This window comes from Aquarana catesbeiana, unplaced genomic scaffold (genome assembly GCF_042186555.1).
Source record: "Aquarana catesbeiana isolate 2022-GZ unplaced genomic scaffold, ASM4218655v1 unanchor237, whole genome shotgun sequence".
Classification (NCBI taxonomy): domain Eukaryota; kingdom Metazoa; phylum Chordata; class Amphibia; order Anura; family Ranidae; genus Aquarana; species Aquarana catesbeiana.
Genome location: NW_027362665.1, coordinates 2099595 through 2119003, shown reverse-complemented (window position 1 = coordinate 2119003; position 19409 = coordinate 2099595). Strand labels below are relative to the sequence as shown.

Below are 19409 nucleotides of genomic sequence, written 5' to 3'. Positions count from 1 at the left end.
CCAAGAGATGAAGCCGGGGTCACTACACAGAAAATCAATCCAAGGAAACAACAGGCAGGACGAGGAATAGCAAGAAGGAGCTCAGAGACAAATGAGAATATTGGTCAGCCAATGGGAGATTATCTCAGCATGACTTACATTATGAAGGAGATGAGGGGGAAGGGAGGAAGTCACTTATGGTGACCATAGATACATGGAAATTCAACTGGTTCCGCAGGGATCGGTCACATTTCCATCCATGTGTGGTCACTGCCGGATAAAAGTCACTCGATCAGCGGCTGCAGCCAATAGTTTCATCACTGATCTGTATATTCTGAAAGCGGAGGAGTGCCCCCCATTGTCAGAATACAATAGTGCAGCGGGGAGGATTCCCCCATCCCCCTCCAATGTGTGGATGGGGGAATCACTTCAGTTTTTTCACTCAACTCGCTGGCTGAGCGATAAAACTAAACCATGTATGGACAGCTTTAGAAGCAAGATATATTAATCATCAAATGATCCCCCTGAAGGGGTTAATTTACGTATTACCTCCTCTGTCACCAGGTCCAGCAAGGTGTCCTCTAACACATGGAACTTCCTGTCTCTAGCTGACTTTACTTCCTGCCGTGCCTGACATCACTTCCTGTTTGTATTCCATAGAGACTTCCTGTCTGGGTAGAAGTGAGATCACCATCTTGTGGAGTTCAGAGGAACTGCAGCCCTGAGAAACGTCTGGTAGTGTGAACATGTCCTTGTGCTGTGTGTGTATGTACTGTATATCTTTATAGATGGGGTCATCTCCACTCCCACCAAGGGGGATAGAAATATATTAATGCTCGGGGGAGACATTTTGGCACATTTGATTTTGCGGTAAAATTGATTGCGGATTTAGTCATGTAGAACATCTGTTATATGGATTCAAAGAACCCCAGCCGAGAGGTGGAAAGGGTGGAAATGGCTCCTGATCCCCAGATTTGGGCAATTATGCCACCAATATAAATAGGATAGAACCCGCGCTATGTATAACAACTCAAATACCTACAAAAATAACTTATACCGGACTGCTGCTGTAACAAAGGTAAGTATTCCCTTTATCAACTAGAAGAGCATTATGTGTCACAGCGCTGTCCTATTGTGTGTGCACATAAATCATCACAAATACACTAAAATATGTGGATACATTCATATATAAAGTGCTAGGGGCTCAAATAATATTCTCTGCAGATCTACTGCTTCCACTTTACACCTACTTTATTGATCTTAAGGTGTTTATCAATAAATGAAGCAAATTGATCCATGTGCAAATTCATATACAACATAAAGTGCTTTGTGCTCAAGATGCTGTTCCCTATAGATCCACCGATTCCATATTGTACCTACTTCATTAATCTTATAATATTTGCTGCTATATTAAATAAACTAGAAATGTGTGCATTTCATGTAAACATACAATATTTTGTGCTCAATATAGTGTTATCTGCAGATCAAGCAATGAAAAGTTGATAAGGTGTGAAAGTTCTCGGTGCTCCAAACTGTGCCAGCTGTAGTGTAGCCACGCCTTCTTCCACCTCTTACACACGTGATGGTGAGGGCGCCCCCTTAGTAGTGCTTCCCCACTCACCAGAGCAATATGACTCCCAGCTTTTCATCTACCAGAGTCACCAACATCCTTCACACTCTCCTCACCTCCGATGGCAAAGGAACTGGATCCTCCTCGCTCACTCCTGCAAGTCTGCTGCGCTTTCTGTCACTCTTCCTCCTAGACTCCTCCTCCGACCGCTGTTCCAGCAGGAGCTCCGCCTCTTCATTCACACTCAGAGCTCTGCCTCTTCATACACATTGAGTGCTCCGCCTCTTCACACACACTCAGAGCTCTGCCTCTTCACACACACTCAGAGTTCCACCTCTTCATACACACTCAGAGCTCCGCCTCTTCACACACACTCAGAGTTCCGCCTCTTCATTCACACTCAGAGCTCCGCCTCTTCATACACACTCAGGGCACCGCCTCTTCATACACACTCAGAGCTCCGCCTCTTCATACACACTGAAGGGGAGAAAGGGGAATCCCACATTGTGTAACGCCTTTTGTTAAAAGGTAATAATAAAAACTGCACTCACTTAAAGGAGAAGCTCACCTCTTCTGGCAGAGTTTCACTTTCCATAATAAATAGAATCATTTTGTAATATAAATTCTGGCCCCGCCTCTTGATGTACTTATCGCTCACTTACCTCTTCCACTAAGAGTTTGACATTTCATCTTTCTGTCTTAGTTTTAGAACGTTCTCTGTGGTGACATCATCTTCCTGTAGGACAGCTCCCATCATTCTCTGTGGTGACATCACTTCCTGTAGGACAGCTCCCATCATTCTCTGTGTTTTTCCATCAAAGAAAAGGGTGTGATAGGGCGTGTCTTACCAGTCTGGACCACACCTCCCTCATTACTATGTCACCACCTACTTCTTCTCTTAGACCTCTTTCACACTGGGGCGCTTTGCAGGCGCTACAGCGCTAAAAATAGTGCCTGCAAAGCGCCCTGAAACGGCCGCTGCTGTCTCTCCAATGTGAAAGCCCCGAGGGCTTTCACACTGGAGCAGTGCGCTGGCAGGACGCTGAAAAAAGTCCTGCTAGCAGCATCTTTGGAGCGGTGAAGGAGCAGTGTATACACCACTCCTTCACCGCTCCTGCCCATTGAAAACAATGGGGCAGCGCGGCTATGCCTCCGGCATAGCGCTGCTGTGGCAGTGCTTTGCGGTGGGTTTAACCTTTTCACGGCTGGGTTTTAACCCTTTCTCAACCGATAGCAGGGGTAAAAGCGCACCGCTAGCGGCCGAATACCACCGCTAAAACGACGGTAAAGCGGTGCTAAAAATTGCGCTGTTTTACTGCAGATGCCACCCCCGCCCCAGTGTGAAAGGGGCCTTACGGTGACACATTACAATCTGATTGTACAATCTCCTTTAGATCTCCCATCAGCTATGGAGTACAAGGACCTGCCTGATTTGTTACAGAGTGAATGGATTGGTTAGGTGGGTCCTCCTATCCCATAGTTCTGTTAAATCTAAAGGAATAGTGTATGACCATCATTATACAAGTATATAGGAGGGAGTGGAGGGAGACACTGTCAGGCCCCATTCACATCTTCACATAGCAGGAACTCACCTTCCCACATGTTTTTCTGTGTGGGGGGCATTTGGAGCGTTTCTGCTTGTCACACATACTGTAGGACAGCCCATTCACTTGAATGCTCACCAATTGCCCCAAGAAAGCTCCAGACCTTTCTTTTAGGGTGGATCTTTCTTGCATTTTTTACTGTGCTTTTTGGTGCGTTTGTAGTGTGTTTCTGAAACGCACAGCATAGCGCACATTTTCTGGGTGGTTTGCCATGCGTTTGGAAACAAACAGATGTGAATGGAGCCTGATTGTTGTGTGCAAACTCACCAATTTTACTTTCAGGCCCCACTCACACCTAGAGTAGTGGGAGCACACATTTTTTTGGCTTGTTTTTCCCGTGACACACATACCGTGTTTGTTACTGTGCGTTATACTGCGTTTGTCACCTGTTTTTCTGGTCCAATGTTTTTATTTAAAACCTGATGCCCTAATCCCATGCAGAGGATAAAAACATGAAACCTATTGCACAAGTTCACACAAAATTTGCTATAAGACATAAATTCCAAACTAACAGTGACCCTCAGGCATGGCCAGGGGTGAGTGTGGAATGCCTGAGCCTGCAGACGCAGTGGACAGGGGAAGCAGAACTGTCCGCAATAATGGGGAGACCAAAACCAAAAGCACAGGACAAACAAACTAAACAAAAAAAAAAAGGTGGGGACAAAGAAAACCCCACGCAATATGGGGGGGGGGGGAGGGAAGGAGCAGAGCAGTGGGCAAGAGGCCCAGAAATGGAGTAAGAGGAGAGAGGAGGAGGAGGTTACCCCAGGCTGGGGATGGAGTCAAGTTAGTTCGAGAGGCTGGTCGGTGAAGAGTCGGGAATGCATAGGAGCACCACGGGGCCCATACTTTGCGGAACTTAGCATTAGAGTCATAGAGGATACTGGTCAACTTTTCATGGATCATGAGGGTCGTTAAGGTGTTCTTCACCTCTGAAAATGGTACAGCCGGCTTTTTCCAGGCCCTTGCTATTGTGCCTTTAGGTGCGATAAACAGGTATTTAGCAAGCAGGGATGGGAAAAAGGGTTGGCAGGAGGGACGATTGCCCTGGGCACAATGGTTTATTGCAGGGATGGGGGTGCCCTGACCCTAACATTAAGAGAGGTGGGGGGAAATATTTTGGTGTTTTGGCATCTTTACCCTGGGCACTGGATGACCTTATCCCGGCACTGGTGGCTAGTTTCTGCTGGTAAGAGAAGAGGCCTTGGATTGGACAATGGAGCAATGCAAATTTGGGGTTCTTATGGAAAGGTATGTGGAACACAGGAGTCCAAAAAACCCTAGAGTCGGGGCAGGACCACCATATGTGTATTTAATCTCCTCATTGACCACACCCCGGAATCATCTATAACTATAGGATGTCTTTGACTTGGCAATGCGGGCTGGGACCCAGTACCAGCATAGGAGGACCTTATATTTCACCCATGTTTCAAATGGCAAAATATGTCTTTGCTTCTGTATTTGGAGTGCTGTTAGCAATTAATAACACTGAAAGGTGGCCATACAGATGTAGCACCCTGGTGTTTAGGCAGGGTTGCTCCTAAATTTATCTGCCAGGTTTAGCTACCTAGGCTAATTGTTGAGGATCAATTTATTTCACTCTAATAGGGTGTACACACGGTCGGACTTTGTTCGGACATTCCGACAACAAAATCCTAAGATTTTTTCCGACGGATGTTGGCTCAAACTTGTTTTGCCTACACACGGTCGCACAAAGTTGTCGGAATTTCCGATCGACAACCACGCGGTCACGTACTCCACGTACAATGAGACTAGAAAAGGCCGGTTCAGAACCAAGCGCGGCACCCTTTGGGCTCCTTTTGCTAATCTCGTGTTAGTAAAAGTTTGGTGAGAGACGATTCGCGCTTTTTCAGACTCGGGGCTTTCAGATCGTTTTCTGCCGTGCAGTTTGTGCTTGTGGGTTTGTATCTGCTCTTCAGTGCGTGCAGCAAGTTCCGCGTGACTTTTAGTCATTGTATTCTTGTTCGTTCGTTACTGGTTTTCAGGTCGCTCTTCACAGACCTTGCTGTTCTTCAGTGCGTTCTGTTACTTCATTCTGAGCAGCCGTTTTCTAGCCATGTTTCGTATGCGTACTCCTCGTAGAGTTCATGCTGTGCGGGGGCTTGGTGTTGGGGTCCTGACCTTGACACAAGTCCAGTCCATGAACAGGGTGGGGAGGAGTTCATGGACCAAGAATTGGTTGCTTCAGCGTGACCAGTTCTGTCATATGCCTTTGCTCCGTGAGATCCGTGAGAATAATCCTGATGATTTCAGGAACTTTCTCCGGATGACAGACCCCGTGTTTCACCGTTTGTTGGCTTCACTGACCCCCTATATCAGCAGGCAGGATACCTGCATGAGGCAAGCCATCACTGCGGAGCAGAGGTTGGTCGCTACCTTGCGGTATTTGGCCACAGGGAGAAGCCTGCAGGACCTCAAGTTTTCGACAGGCATCTCCCCCCAGGCTCTGGGGATCATTATCCCAGAGACCTGTTCTGCCATCATCCAGGTCCTGCAGAAGGAGTATATGAAGGTAAGATTTTTTTCCTTTTATATCACATTTTAGTGTATTTAATGTTTGCTAATATATTGTATTTCTTTCCTCATTCCCTAATTACCATGATTGTAATATGCTGTGAATGTCCCCTTTGTTCTCATGCATGCTGGATTTTTATGTCATTATTATTTTAGGTCCTTCATACATATTTGCCCTTCACTAACCTCCCCAGCATGGTGTCTCCTGCCCCTATATTCACCTCATGTAGTCACTTAACAATGTATTTTATCAGCTCTATAGTAGTGCTTTACCCCAAACACCCCCTAAAATGTTTTGAAATGTTATTTTTTATTTAAATTCAGGCAGAGTGGTAGAGGCTTTTTTTTTGTGGTGTCCCCAAATTTTTTGTAACCCTCCCTCCCCCAACTGCTAAGTCAGCTGATCCCAATTCTCTATCTATCCTCAATCATCTATCTGCTGACTTTGCCAAACCCATACACACTATACCCATCTCTTTACTGGTCAGATTTATGGATGAATTCCCCAAAGCATGTAGTGCAAGGTCCTGCCTGTATACTTTCCAATGGTACTGTTTAAAGTTTTTGTATCCTATTATTATCTTGATAGGTAATAGCAGAATGTTCAAATGTGCTCAAATGTGTACAGTGTGTATTTATATCTTTGTATTATGACACTTCTTACCTGTCCAGTGGTCTGCCAATAGTGTAACTAAGGAGGGGCTGTTCCAAGTAATACCCTGTATTTAGGCATTCATCTCTCAATGAAGTGAAGAGGGTTACCTGTCCAAGAGTTCCCCCCCTATAATGTTAGAAATGGCCCATGGGGGGGGGGGGAAGGGGAATATGATAGGTGTACCTTATACTTTGTTGTTGTTAAATTCCCCTTAATAAATGCTACCTGGAGGTTGCCCAATAATGTTTGTGTATAATCTGCTTGCCATGTTTCTGTGAAAAAATAGTAATGTTTATTGTTTTTTCCTCCACAGTTTCCTTCAACGCCACAGGAATGGCAGACTGTGGCCTCCCACTTTGCCCAGTGGTGGGACTTTCCTAACTGCGGAGGGGCAATTGATGGGAAACACGTCCACATCGTCCCACCACCCAACTCGGGGTCGTACTATTATAATTACAAGGGGTTTAATAGTATAGTGATGTTGGCGGTGGTGTCGGCTAATTATGAGTTCTTGTATGTGGACATGGGGAAGAATGGCCGGATGTCCGATGGTGGAGTGATCACCCAGACGGAGTTCTACAGGCGTCTCCAGAATGGCAGCTTGGACTTGCCACCTCCAGAGGACAATGTTGAAGGTCTCCCATTTGTATTCGTTGCTGATGAAGCATTTGCGCTGGGGGACCACCTGATGCGGCCATTCCCAATGAGGACCCTCACCCCGGAACAGAGGGTTTTTAATTACCGGCTGGCCAGAGCCTGAAGAGTGGTGGAGAACACATTTGGAATCCTGGCCAGCCGGTTCCGATTATTTCTGACACCCATCCATATGGCGGAGTATAAACTGAACCATATAATACTTGCCTGCTGTGTTCTCCATAATTTTTTAAGAAAACATTCAGCCAACTATGCTGGCTCAGTTGGGCCTGAGGCCGGAATCCCAAATCCATCAACACTGACGGCGCTTGAAAGTGGCCGTCCTGGCTTGCCCTCCCTGAGTGCCCGTGATGTCCGGTTACGCTACCTCGAGTTCTTTGCGGGTAGGGGGGCTATCATTATGCCAGACAATCTGTGAAACCTTTTTCAAATAAAAAACAACCAAAAGAAATTCTTTGTGGACATTTACTGCTTGTGTTTGTTTTAGCTGACCCTGACAGAAATGTGTTGAGTGCAGAAAATGTTGTGATTGGGTAACCTTATAAAAAACAGTGTTGGCTGGTACTTCCTAAATGCAAAAACACATTTCACTACAAGTGCACTTGCAACTGCACTGAACCTGCACTTGTAGTGCAAAGTGGATTTGCCCTTAGGAAATAACCCCCATTTTTGCATAAAACAGCAATTACATCACCCCAAAAGTGTTGTAGTGTTGAGACAATAATCCACACATTCTTGAGTAAGCCACTTTTTTATACCTGCACAATCACATGTGCATTTTTGAAAGGTTTTTAAAACAAACCAACATGTTTGTTGTATAACAATTTTTGCAGTAGCATTATCAAAAATCGAAATATCCATTTCAGATAAAACAGGCCTGTGTAAAACCAACAAGAAAGCCAAAAAACTTGAACTTACAAAGTTCACATTAGGTAAAACCTGAAGGCTATATCAGACATCAGTATTTAGGAACTGGGTTTGATATAGCGTTCAGATGGGGGGAAATCACCCCTGGAAAAGCCAAATTTGGAAGATGCACACCAATTTACGAATGTCAATATGTGCTATCTGCCATCAGGGGGGATCAAGGGACGTGTTTTGGGGGAGCAAGCCCTTCCTCAACGCGACTTTATAATTAAGGAAGGGGTTGCACCCCCAAAACGCGTCCATTGATCTCCCGTGATGGCAGATAGCACATGGTGGCACACTGTGTGCATCCTCCAAATTTGGCTTTTCTAAACATTGAAAAAATTTTTGGAAGATTGGACCACAATAAAACCGGTGATTTTGTGGGATTTAAATTCGCCCCAAAACATCAATGATGTTATTATTTTTTTTAATAACATCATTGATTTTTTGCAGGATGTTTTGCAGTTCGGCATTACACCCCATGATCTCCCCGATCAGTATCTGGGCACTTTCTGATGTGAAACGTTCTCTCTCCCTCACATCACGATCACCTAAAAAGAGATAAAGAACAAAAAAAAGGTCTCAAAAATCTGCCACCATCCATCTCTTTTACCTGAGCCTGTGGTCGCAGACACTCACCTGTTGTGGTGCCAATCTCCACCACGTCTTCTTCTTCCTCCTGCTCAGCTTCTTGTGTTGGTGGTATTTCACCTTCTTCCATAGGTGGGGGGTCTGTGTTCTCCTGGGATGAGGGGTGTCCTCCGAGTCTTTTCTCCCCTATGTAAAACAAAAATGGTATAATTAGCACACAGATATTTGATGGCAGAACTAGAAATAGGAAACATTGCTTGGAAGTGGGGTACAATTGTCTATTTTAGCCGAGTTCCAAGATGTATATATTTTATTGCCCTTTATCAAGCTGCAATACTTTACCTGTTTAGTACAAGCTTCACAGATGTAGCCCCCCCTATAGTATACACTGGAGCACCTGTGTGCCCCCCCTAAGAAAAATGGTGTTCTTGTGTCCCACACTAGTGCTCCAGTGTCCAGATGTGAAAACAGCTGCTCAGTGTCCTCTCCTTACACACAATCTAGTTGGCATTTCATTCTAGTAACAAACACATCTACACAAACAAATATTTGGCATCCAAACAATGGTGTTCTAGAGGCCGAAAGAAAAATGTTTGATACGAACGAATAATGGGCCCATGAACATTAAAGTTGCCCTTTTAAACGTTACAATTAATAAAAGCATATGGAGCAGAACGAACGGAATAAAGACAGAAAGAATAGGAACACAGCACAACTACTTACTTTTTTGCAGCACTCTCTGGATCTTTCGGTACTGCTCTGGCTCTCTCAACTTCAGGTCTGACCACCGCTTCCTGAGCTGATCTTTAGATCTTCATACCCCGAAATTCCTCTCAAGACTCCTGACCACTTTGGCCATGATCTTGGCCTTTCGGATGTTGGGGTGGGGGTAAGGCCCATATTTTCCGTCATAGTCGGACTTCCTCATGATGTCGACCATCTCCAACATCTCCCCAAACGACATATTTGTGGCCTTAAAACGTCTCCTTCTGGATCGGGACGTGCCTGGATCCGGGCTTTCCTCCTCCTCGTTGCTAGAATTAGCATGCACCTGCTGTAACTCCGCCATCATGCTCTTCACCCACTGCGCCGAACAAAAAGGGGCGGGGAATAGACTAGAAAGAACGTCAAGGGCGGGCGGAGTTACACGCATGCGCAGTGTGTATAAAGCGTAACACGCGTGCGTATTACGTACGATCTGTGAGTGGAGGAAGGAGCATTGGACGCGCCGATCGTAAGAACGAAGGTAAGAGACAAACTTGTGCCTATACTGCTTCTAGATTGAGGCCTATATTGTAACAAGATTAGGAGAGTTTTGTCTGACATTAGGCTTTGTCTTGTGTTGTGTCTTGCAGTGAACATGGATATCTTAATGAAAGACAATGACTTCATGTCAGTATTCATAGATATCTTAAGGGAGCTGCCCTGTCTGTGGGAGATTACCCACCCCCATTTCAAGAACCAAGCAAAGAGGAAGGCAGCACTGGAGCAATTGTGTGAAATTGTGAAGCAGGTGATCCCAACGGCAGACATCACTTATTTAAAGATTTTCATTGGTGGCCTGAGGAGCACATATCTGAGGGAGCGCAAGAAAGTCCTGGATTCGCAGAGATCCAGAGCAGCAGATGACATCTATGTCCCCAGGATGTTGTACTACGGCAGGCTGCACTTTCTGGCAGGCCAGACTGAACCCAGGCCATCCCTCTCCAGTCTTCCTTCCACGCTTCCTTCCCCCCCGGCTGAGGCTTCTGACGCCCAACCTGGGCCTTCCAGGCGATATGTGGAGGAGCCCAGATTGAGCCAGGTATAGCATTCCTCTAAATATTTCTGCTTGTCCAATCAATGATGTTAACTAGATGTTAGTTGGGAGTACTAATTTAGGATTGTGATTGATGAAGCAAAACATTACAACCATGTCCCTTTTTCATACACAGGGAAGTCTCAGCCAGGAGGTGGCCGGGCCAAGCCGGCTGGCTGATATCAAGGTCCCTCCACCCCCCCTGAAAAGAGAAAGTGGCAGTAGGAGGAGTACCCTAGAGGAGGCTGCTATAGCATTCTTTTGGAGGGCTACAGAGGTCCTTCATAGCCTATAAAATGCAGAGGATGGAGAAGGGCCAACAAGTCATGTGTGAGGCCCTCATATCGGAGGCTCTGGAGAAAGGTATGAGGGGCCAAATTACACCTCAGACACATCTTGGGGATGGTCCTCCTCCTCCTCCTGCAGGTCCTCCTCCTCCTCCTCCCTCTCCTCCAGGTCCCCCCAGTCCTCCTCCAGGTCCTACTCCTCCTCCTGCCACATCTCCAACTGCACAGCCACAGCCCGGAAGGAAGCGTGGAAGGAAGACTAGACAGTGATTGCCCTGGATCCAGTCTGGTCAGCCAAAAAATGCAGCCTCTTGTGGTACCACAGCCTGGGGACACAGATGTCATCTGCTGCTATCCGGATCTCTGCGAATCCCGGACCAGACTGCCCTCCCTTAGATATGGACTCCTCAGGCCACCAATTTTGATGTTGAAGAATTGATGTCTGCCGTGGGGGTCCCAGGCTTCGCTAATTTCTGCTGTTGATCCAGTGTTGCCTTCCTCTTTGTTTGGTTCTGATCCCTTAATAAAGGATTTTTGTTTTGAATTATACACTCCTATGTGCTTTACTTCAAAAAGGACAGTTGGTTTGTGAGGATTCAGGTACATTTCAAATATACAATGTGAAATGAACAAGGGACACCAACAACAAACAATCTCCTTGAGATTAAATAATAAAAGATATCAATGGTGTTGGGGTAACTTGACACACAAAACACACCCAAAAATATTCTGGAGTAAAAATAAAAATAACATTGAACAAAGATCAGCCTTGGAAAAAATCCAAACATTAAAGAAAAAAAAGGCTTAAAATCCCAAAAAATAAAAAATATAAAACTGTCAGATGTGACAACTAATAACAATATATTCAGGGAATCCCACTAAAAAAACACAAATAAAAGTTTGTGAGAAGTGTGTGTGAATATGAGCAGCAAAACTACTTAATTCTTGTCACATTATAAAGAAGAAGAGAGTGCGCTGTATTAAACCATTTTGAACATTGCAGCGTAACGAAAGTGCTGTATCCATTGTGAACGCTAAGTTTACCAGAACGAGCTGTCCCGTCTCGGAATTTCTTCTGAGCATGCGTGGCACTTTGTGCGTCGGAACAGGCCACACACGGTCGGAATTGACGCGATCGGATTTTGTTGTCGGAAAATTTTATCTCCTGCTCTCCAACTTTGTGTGTCGGAAAATCCGATGGAAAATGTCCGATGGCGCCCACACACGGTCGGAATTTCCGACAACACGCTCCGATCGGACAATGTCCATCGGAAAATCCGACCGTGTGTACGAGGCATTAGTGTATTTTTTTTACGGATTGAGATCATCAGTAATGTGGCATAAAAAAATTTGAAACCACCACCATTTTATTCTCCAGGGCCTCTGCTTTCAGAAAATATATATTTGGGGGGTTTTATTTAATCATCAGGCCCAAAATCTCCATATTACCATGTGTGAAAAAAAAATCCAAACCAGCTCTGGCAGTGAAAGGGTTAATGTGAGCTAGATGGGATCACTCTGCTGTGGTCACACTCTAAACATTAGAGCTCCCCCTAGCTGCAGCCTGGTAATAACATTGCTAGGAGGTCTATTCATTTATCTGCTACATACTTCCCATCTTTATAAAAACATCTCCTGACATATAGGGCAGTGGTGTCACTAGGGGGTGGGTGGGGGGGGTGCAGGCCACACCAGGGTGACACCTGTGGACAGTGCCACGGCACCGCTAACACCGCACCCCTACACTGATCTTCTCTCACCAGCCGTGTCCCTCAACGGAGCGCACCAAAGCCGCCTCCCCCTTCTCTCTGTTTACATCTACACAGGAGGAGGGAGTCCGAGGGACACACCACTGTGCATGTACCGCGCTGTCTGAGGTCTGTACCCTGTATTGTAATGTAGATGGACATGTGCAGGGAGGGGGCTATGGGAGAAGGGTCTACTAGCACAGGTACTGAGTGGGTCTGCACTGAGGGAGGGTCTTCACTTGGGGGTTCTGCTCTCAGAAGGGGTCTGCACTGAGAGGGGTCTGTACTTAGTGGGGGAGTCTATACTGAGGAAGGGGGGTCTGTACTTAGTGGGGGAGTCTATACTGAGGAAGTGGGTCTGTACTTAGCGGGGGGGTCTATACTGAGAGAGGGGGGTCTATACTGAGGGAGGGGGTCTGTACTTAGTGGGGTATCTTTACTGAGGGAGGGGGTCTGTGTTTAGTGGGGGAGTCCATACTGAGAGGGGGGTCTGTACTTAGTGGGGGAGTCTAAACTGAGAGAGGGGGGTCTGTAGTTAGTGGGGGGTCTATACTGAGGGAGGGGGGTCTGTACTTAGTGGGGGAGTCTATACTGACGAAGGGGGGTCTGTAGTTAGTGGGGGGTCTATACTGAGAGAGAGGGGTCTATATTGAGGGAGGGGGTCTGTACTTAGTGGGGGGATCTATACTGAGAGATGGGAGTCTGTAGTTAGTGGGGGGTCTGAACTAAGTGGGGGAGTTTTTACTGAGGAAGGGGGGGTCTGTACTGAGGGAGGGGGTCTGTAGTTAGTGGGGGATCTATACTGAGAGAGGGATCTGTAGTTAGCGAAGGGGGATCTTTACTGAGGAGGGACTATAGTTGGTGGGGGGGGGTGACACCAATTTTTTCCACACCTGGTGACACCCCCCCTAGTGACACAAGTGATTTAGGGGTCTATTCATAAAACATTTGCATAGCAATTCCTCCATGGAAAGTGCATGTACATTCCTTCTGTGTGAATGGGATGGGGAGAACAAACGTTGATAGACTTTTTGCCGAGCTGCTTGAATGGTTTCCATTGATTAAAAATGGAAAATATCATATTTACTATTAGATGGTGCTAATTTCTTTGATACTTAGCGCCATCTAAAGGCCAAATGCAGTATTTCCCATTTGAAATCAATGGCTGGTTTAATAGTGTTTGTTTAAATAACTTTTATGATACAATAAAAATATACCCCGGACCCTCAGCGTGCCGCCTACCTAATTAGTATGTCAAAAAAGGTGAAACAATACTAATATATGGGGATTGAATAACCACAAAAACGTTAGAGTAAAAATGACAAAATGAAAAAAGAGGGAAAAGGAGAGGATGGGAGCTCACGGTATGAAGATTAAATGGCAAACTTGAAATAAAAACCTGTAATAGCTCAACCAAACCTGTGGTAGCACATATCTATGGAACTTCACTCACCATACAAACATGATTAGCAAAAAAGATTTATTAGTGTCAAAGATAAGAAAGACATTAAAAAACATCATGCATACATTAGTATTAAAGCTATAAAAACAAAAGGACATCTCTGGACAGGAGGTGCAATTCCACCCAAGTTGCAGGAGTTGTAAAAATGCTGTAATACAGCTGGGATAATATCCCCAGGTCTAAGCGACCTCTGAAGAGTGACCCAAGTGTTGATCTGATATTGAAAAAGGGAGGATGGATAAAGTCAAAGCACAAAGTGGAAGCTATGAGATGATATGAATGGTTCTCCGATCTGCATTGGAAAAAGGTGGACAAGTAGATGATTGTATTGATCTGGAAGGTAGGTGTAAAGAAATAGGGGGGGGTTGCTGGGTAACAGTGGTCAGGAGGAGATGTACAAGTGGAATAGTAATGAATATGGGGGTCCAATAAAGTGATGTGTGGCTCACTAAAACCAGAAGAACATGGTCCTCCTTGGCCTCCCTCTCACTGTACCAATCAGAGTCCCTATGAGGACTCGCTCTCACACCCCAAATGAAAGAGCAATGTGAAGAGGTAATCCTTTCCAGAAAGTAATAGTCCTTTCCAAAGAATGGTAAATGTATTTATACTGTACTTATCAGCTTGTCATCAAGTCCACAGGTCCAGGGTCCCGGGGGAAGGTCCTCCCTTGTCCGTGAAAACAGCAGTCTTGTAAAGTGTGTAGAACCATATATGGGTCAAAGGCATGTAGTCCAGAGATGGGCCGCGCTGGCCTGACCGCTTTCACCCGTCTCTGTCGTCTCCATCAGAGGCTGGTTCCCAATGCCGTCCATTGCACTTTTATCCTTCAGTGTCTACTTAACTCACAAGTGCATGAGTCCAATCTCAGATATTACAATCAAACCATGCCTGACAAATGGAAATTAAGGGCTCTACTAGCCAGAATTTACCTCAGTGATTTCCTATGACCATCAGCTCCATCTAGTGACCATAATGGGGTATTTTTCCTGAAATACCGCAATAAAAATAGCACAATACCACATTATGGCCACTAGATGGAGCCAAGGAAATCAGTGTATGAAATAAAATACATCCAATATTCATCACAGCTGGGTGAATGCCGCTCACATTCATTCAACTATTTAAAAAAAAATAAATAAAGATTGTAATATCTGAGATTGGACTCATTCACTTGTGAGTTAAGTAGACACTGAAGGATAAAAGTGCAATGGACCGTGTTTGTGAAAGAGTACAGCACAAAATGTACTCAGCCAATGAAAGGTAATGACTCCATTTTTATTTTTCTCCTGCTATTAATGGCCAACACGGTACAACACTTCATCCATGTCTTTGGTGATCTCTGATCTCCTTATGAACTGTTTCTTCCATGATGAAGATCAGCCATGGAGTATATCTGAGGTGTATATCAGGGTGTGCTTCTTCCCCACATGGGAAATGTGATGTCCAGCAACATTCATATAGAAGACATTTCCCACACTCAAGGCACTAATACACCCCGAGGGTTGTGTGGGATCCCTGATGTACAGGAAGACAGGACTTCAGTGAGGAACAATTCCCTCACTCAGGACAGGAAAGTGGCTTCTCCCCCATGTGAGATCTCTGATGTCTGGAAAGATGGGACATCTGTGTAAAACATTTCCCGCACTTAGGGCAGGAAAACGGCTTCTCCCCGTGTGAGATCTCTGATGTGTGTAAAGACTGGCCTTCACTGAAAAACATTTCCCGCACTCAGTACAGGAATGTGGCTTCCCCCGTGTGAGATCTCTGATGCCTATAAAGATTGGACTTGTCTGAAAAACATTTCCCGCACTCAGGACAGGAATACGGCTTCTCCCCTGTGTGAGATCTCTGATGTCTGTAAAGATTGGACTTCAGTGAAAAACATTTCCCGCATTCAGAACAGGAATATGGCTTCTCCCCTGTATGAGATCTCTGATGTGTGTAAAGATCGCACTTCCATGAAAAACATTTCCCGCACTCAGGACAGGAATAGGGCTTCTCCCCCCTGTGAGACCTCTGATGGGTGTAAAGATGGACCACCTGTGAAAAACATTTCCTGCACTCAGGACAGGAATACGGCTTCTCCCCCGTGTGAGATCTCTGATGTTTGTAAAGATTGGACTTGTCTGAAAAACATTTCCCACACTCAGAACAGGAAAACGGCTTCTCCCCTGTGTGAGATCTCTGATGTGTGGAAAGATGCGACTTCCTTGAAAAACATTTCCCACACTCAGGACAGGAATGTGGCTTCTCACCTGTGTGAGATCTTTTATGCTCATCAAGCATGGATATAAAACGGAAACACTTCCCGCACTCAGGACAGGAATAGGGCTTCTCCCCCCTGTGAGACCTCTGATGGGTGTAAAGATGGACCACCTGTGAAAAACATTTCCCGCACTCAGTACAGGAATGTGGCTTTGCCCCCGTGTGAGATCTCTGATGCCTGTAAAGATTGGACTTGTCTGAAAAACATTTCCCACACTCAGGACAGGAATACGGCTTCTCCCCCGTGTGAGATCTCTGATGTTTGTAAAGACCGGACTTGTCTGAAAAACATTTCCTGCACTCAGGACAGGAAAACGGCTTCTCTCCTGTGTGAGATCTCTGATGTGTGGAAAGATGCGACTTTCTTGAAAAACATTTCCCGCACTCAGGACAGGAATGTGGCTTCTCACCTGTGTGAGATCTTATATGCTCATTAAGCGTGGATATAAAACGGAAACACTTCCCGCACTCAGTACAGGAAAACCTCTTCTCTGTTGGAAGGACGGCACCGTCCCTCACAGTCTGAGGTTCCTCAGGATAAGAGGAATACGATGGTCCATCTACACTGTGTGGTGCCGGATGGACATTTGAGGTAGTCGGGTTTTCTCCTGGACTATACTGTGTGATGTCCTCATCTTCTACTTTACAGTCTGGAGACAAAGTGAGACAATCCTCTGAGGTTTTCCTCATCTCCCGTCCATCTACTAAAATAGAAATAAAAAGATTATTACTAGACAAGAGCTGATTGGTTCCCCTAAACCAGGACTCCGCCCACATCAGGCAGCTTTGTCTCTGAGGATCTTACAATTCCCCCCCCAAGGTAACTAGTAAATGGGTCCTCTGTAGGGCGGCAACTAATGATTATTTTCAGAATTGATTAGTTGGCTGATTATTGTTTCGATTAATTGGATAAAAACCTCAAAAAAAGGTTGGTGTATAATTGAGTTAATATTCTTGAATATCTATATACAGCAGTAAATGTAGATGTATGTAATGTATATGCTGGCCAAAATACCAAATGTATGTAAATGTATGCTGGCCAAACACAAACTCATTTTTCTTTCAAAAAAAACATTCATCCAATTTTCTAACCATTAGTGGGTCAAATCGGCGTTCATTTTCCACCACAGTGAGGGGAAAATTCGAAGGAGCAAAACAGAAAACTTTTCTCCATCAAACAAATTTTCAGATCGTGTATGTGGTTTTTGCTCAGAAGTACTGAAAGCTGAAACTTTTTTCATGGATTTAATCATTTTAACTGCTTGCCGACCAGCCGCCGCAGTATTACTGCGGCAGAATGGCACGGTTGGGCAAAACAACATTACCTTACATTGCTTCGCCTTTTGGCCACTAGGAGTGCTTGCATGCTGTCGGAGGTGCGCACGAACGCCCAAAGCCAATGCTAGTGCCCAGGGGGCATGATGACCGCTGGGCACCCACGATCGTTTGTGACAGAGCGTGAAACGGGATGCGTGTGTAAACACAAATCCCAGTTCTTTCAGGGGAGTAGAGACAGATTGTGTGTTCCTACCAAGTATGAGCACCGATTTCTCTCTCCACATAGAACACACATAGGGAACACATTTAACCCCTTGATCGCCCCCTAGTGTTAACCCCTTCCCTGCCAGTGACATTTTTACGGTAATCAATGCGATTTTATAGCACTGATCGCTGTATAAATGCCTATGGCCTCAAAAATGTGTCAAAAGTGTCCTCCGCAATACCAAAAAAAAAAAAAAAAAAATCACAGATCACCGCCATTACATTAAAAAAATAAATAAATAAAAATGCCATAAATCTATCCCCGATTTAGTAGGTGCTATAACTTTTGCGCAAACCAATCAGTATACGCGTATTGCGATTTTTTTTTACCAAATATATGTAGAATACATATCGGCCTAAACGGAGGAAAAATTTTTTTTTTTTTGAAAAAAAAACGTCGGATGTTTATTAAAGTAAAGTTTTTTTTTTTCAAAATTGTCGCTCTTTTGTTTATAGCGCACAAAATAAAAACCGCAGAGGTTATCAAATACCACCAAAAGAAAGCTCTATTTGTGGGGGAAAAAAAGACGTCAATTTTGTTTGGGTGCTCACGACTGCACAGTTGTCAGTTAAAGCAACGCAGTTCCGAATCACAAAAAATGGCCTGGTCATTGAGTAGGCAAATCTTCTGGGGGGGGGATTGTGGTTAAATATAATGCACAATACTAGTAAACTTTTACTTTATATAATAGCAATGCCTTCTATCACCTCCAGTCTATCAGCCTCCACCTTCTCTAGGGTCAGATGCTGATCTTCCCTGCACAGAGCCCTTAAAGTCATTGTAAATGTTGGATTTCTTTTTTAAACAAACTTGTCATACTTTCCTCTAGGGATGCACAGAAATTTTGGCGGCCGAAAAAAAAACTGCCGAAAAACAGGATTTTTATTACAGCTTACTTGTAAAATCCTTTTCTTGGAGTACATCATGGGACACAGAGCCTTAAGTAATTACTTAATGGGTTATGGGCCACCTTCAGGTGTTGACACTGGTAAACCCAATCAAAGGAAGTTCACTTCCCTATATAACCCCTCCTCCTTCCAGGAGTACCTCAGTTTTTGTAGCAAAGCAATATACTTAAATTCCAAAAAAGAGGGGCGGGAGCTCTGTGTCCCATGATGTACTCCAAGAAAAGGATTGTACAGGTAAGCTGTAATAAAAATCCTATTTTCTTTATCATACATCATGGGACACAGAGCCTTAATTACTTAATGGGATGTCCCATAGCAATGCCACTTGAGGGGTGGGAGAAACATGGAGGGTACCCCCAGACTTGAGGATCTATACTGCTGCCTGCAGCACACTACGATCCCCTCATACCTCCTTACATCCACCTGATAAAATCTTGTGAATGTATGTACTGAAGACCAAGTTGCGGCCTTACAGATCTGAGCCATGGAGGCCTGATGACGCACTGCCCAAGAAGCACTAACTGACCTGGTAGAATGCGCCTTATCTTGAAACAGGGGAATCTTACCCCTTAAATCATAAGTTTGAATTATCACTTGCCGAATCCACTTGGCGGCAGTGGATTTTGAAGCTGTCTGTCCTTTCTTAGGACCCTCTGGCAGAATAAATAAGACATCAGTCTTACGAATCTGAGCAGTTTTCTTCAAATAGATTTTAACTGCTCTCATCACATCAAGACAATGTAGTGACTTTTCTTCCCTGGAACATGGTTTTGGAAAAAACGATGGCAGGACAATATCTTGGTTCAGGTGAAAACCTGAAATCACTTTTGGCAAAAAGCCTGGATGGGGGCATAACACCACTCTGTCCTCATGAATAACCAAATATGGCTCTTTACAG

The 19409-nt window shown here is 44.9% G+C and overlaps 2 protein-coding genes and 2 pseudogenes across 2 annotated transcripts in view; 1 reads left to right on the top strand and 3 right to left on the bottom strand.

The window, feature by feature from the left end:
- Positions 1-19409, top strand: part of LOC141122009 (uncharacterized) — a 340305-nt pseudogene that overhangs the window by 55346 nt on the left and 265550 nt on the right.
- Positions 1-19409, bottom strand: part of LOC141122024 (uncharacterized) — a 245510-nt gene that overhangs the window by 76277 nt on the left and 149824 nt on the right. The window lies entirely within an intron of this gene.
- LOC141122064 (uncharacterized) overlaps positions 1-19409 on the bottom strand; it is a 236834-nt gene that overhangs the window by 197601 nt on the left and 19824 nt on the right. The gene's annotated exons all lie outside the window — the stretch shown is intronic.
- Positions 14955-16807, bottom strand: LOC141122022 (uncharacterized; annotated as a pseudogene).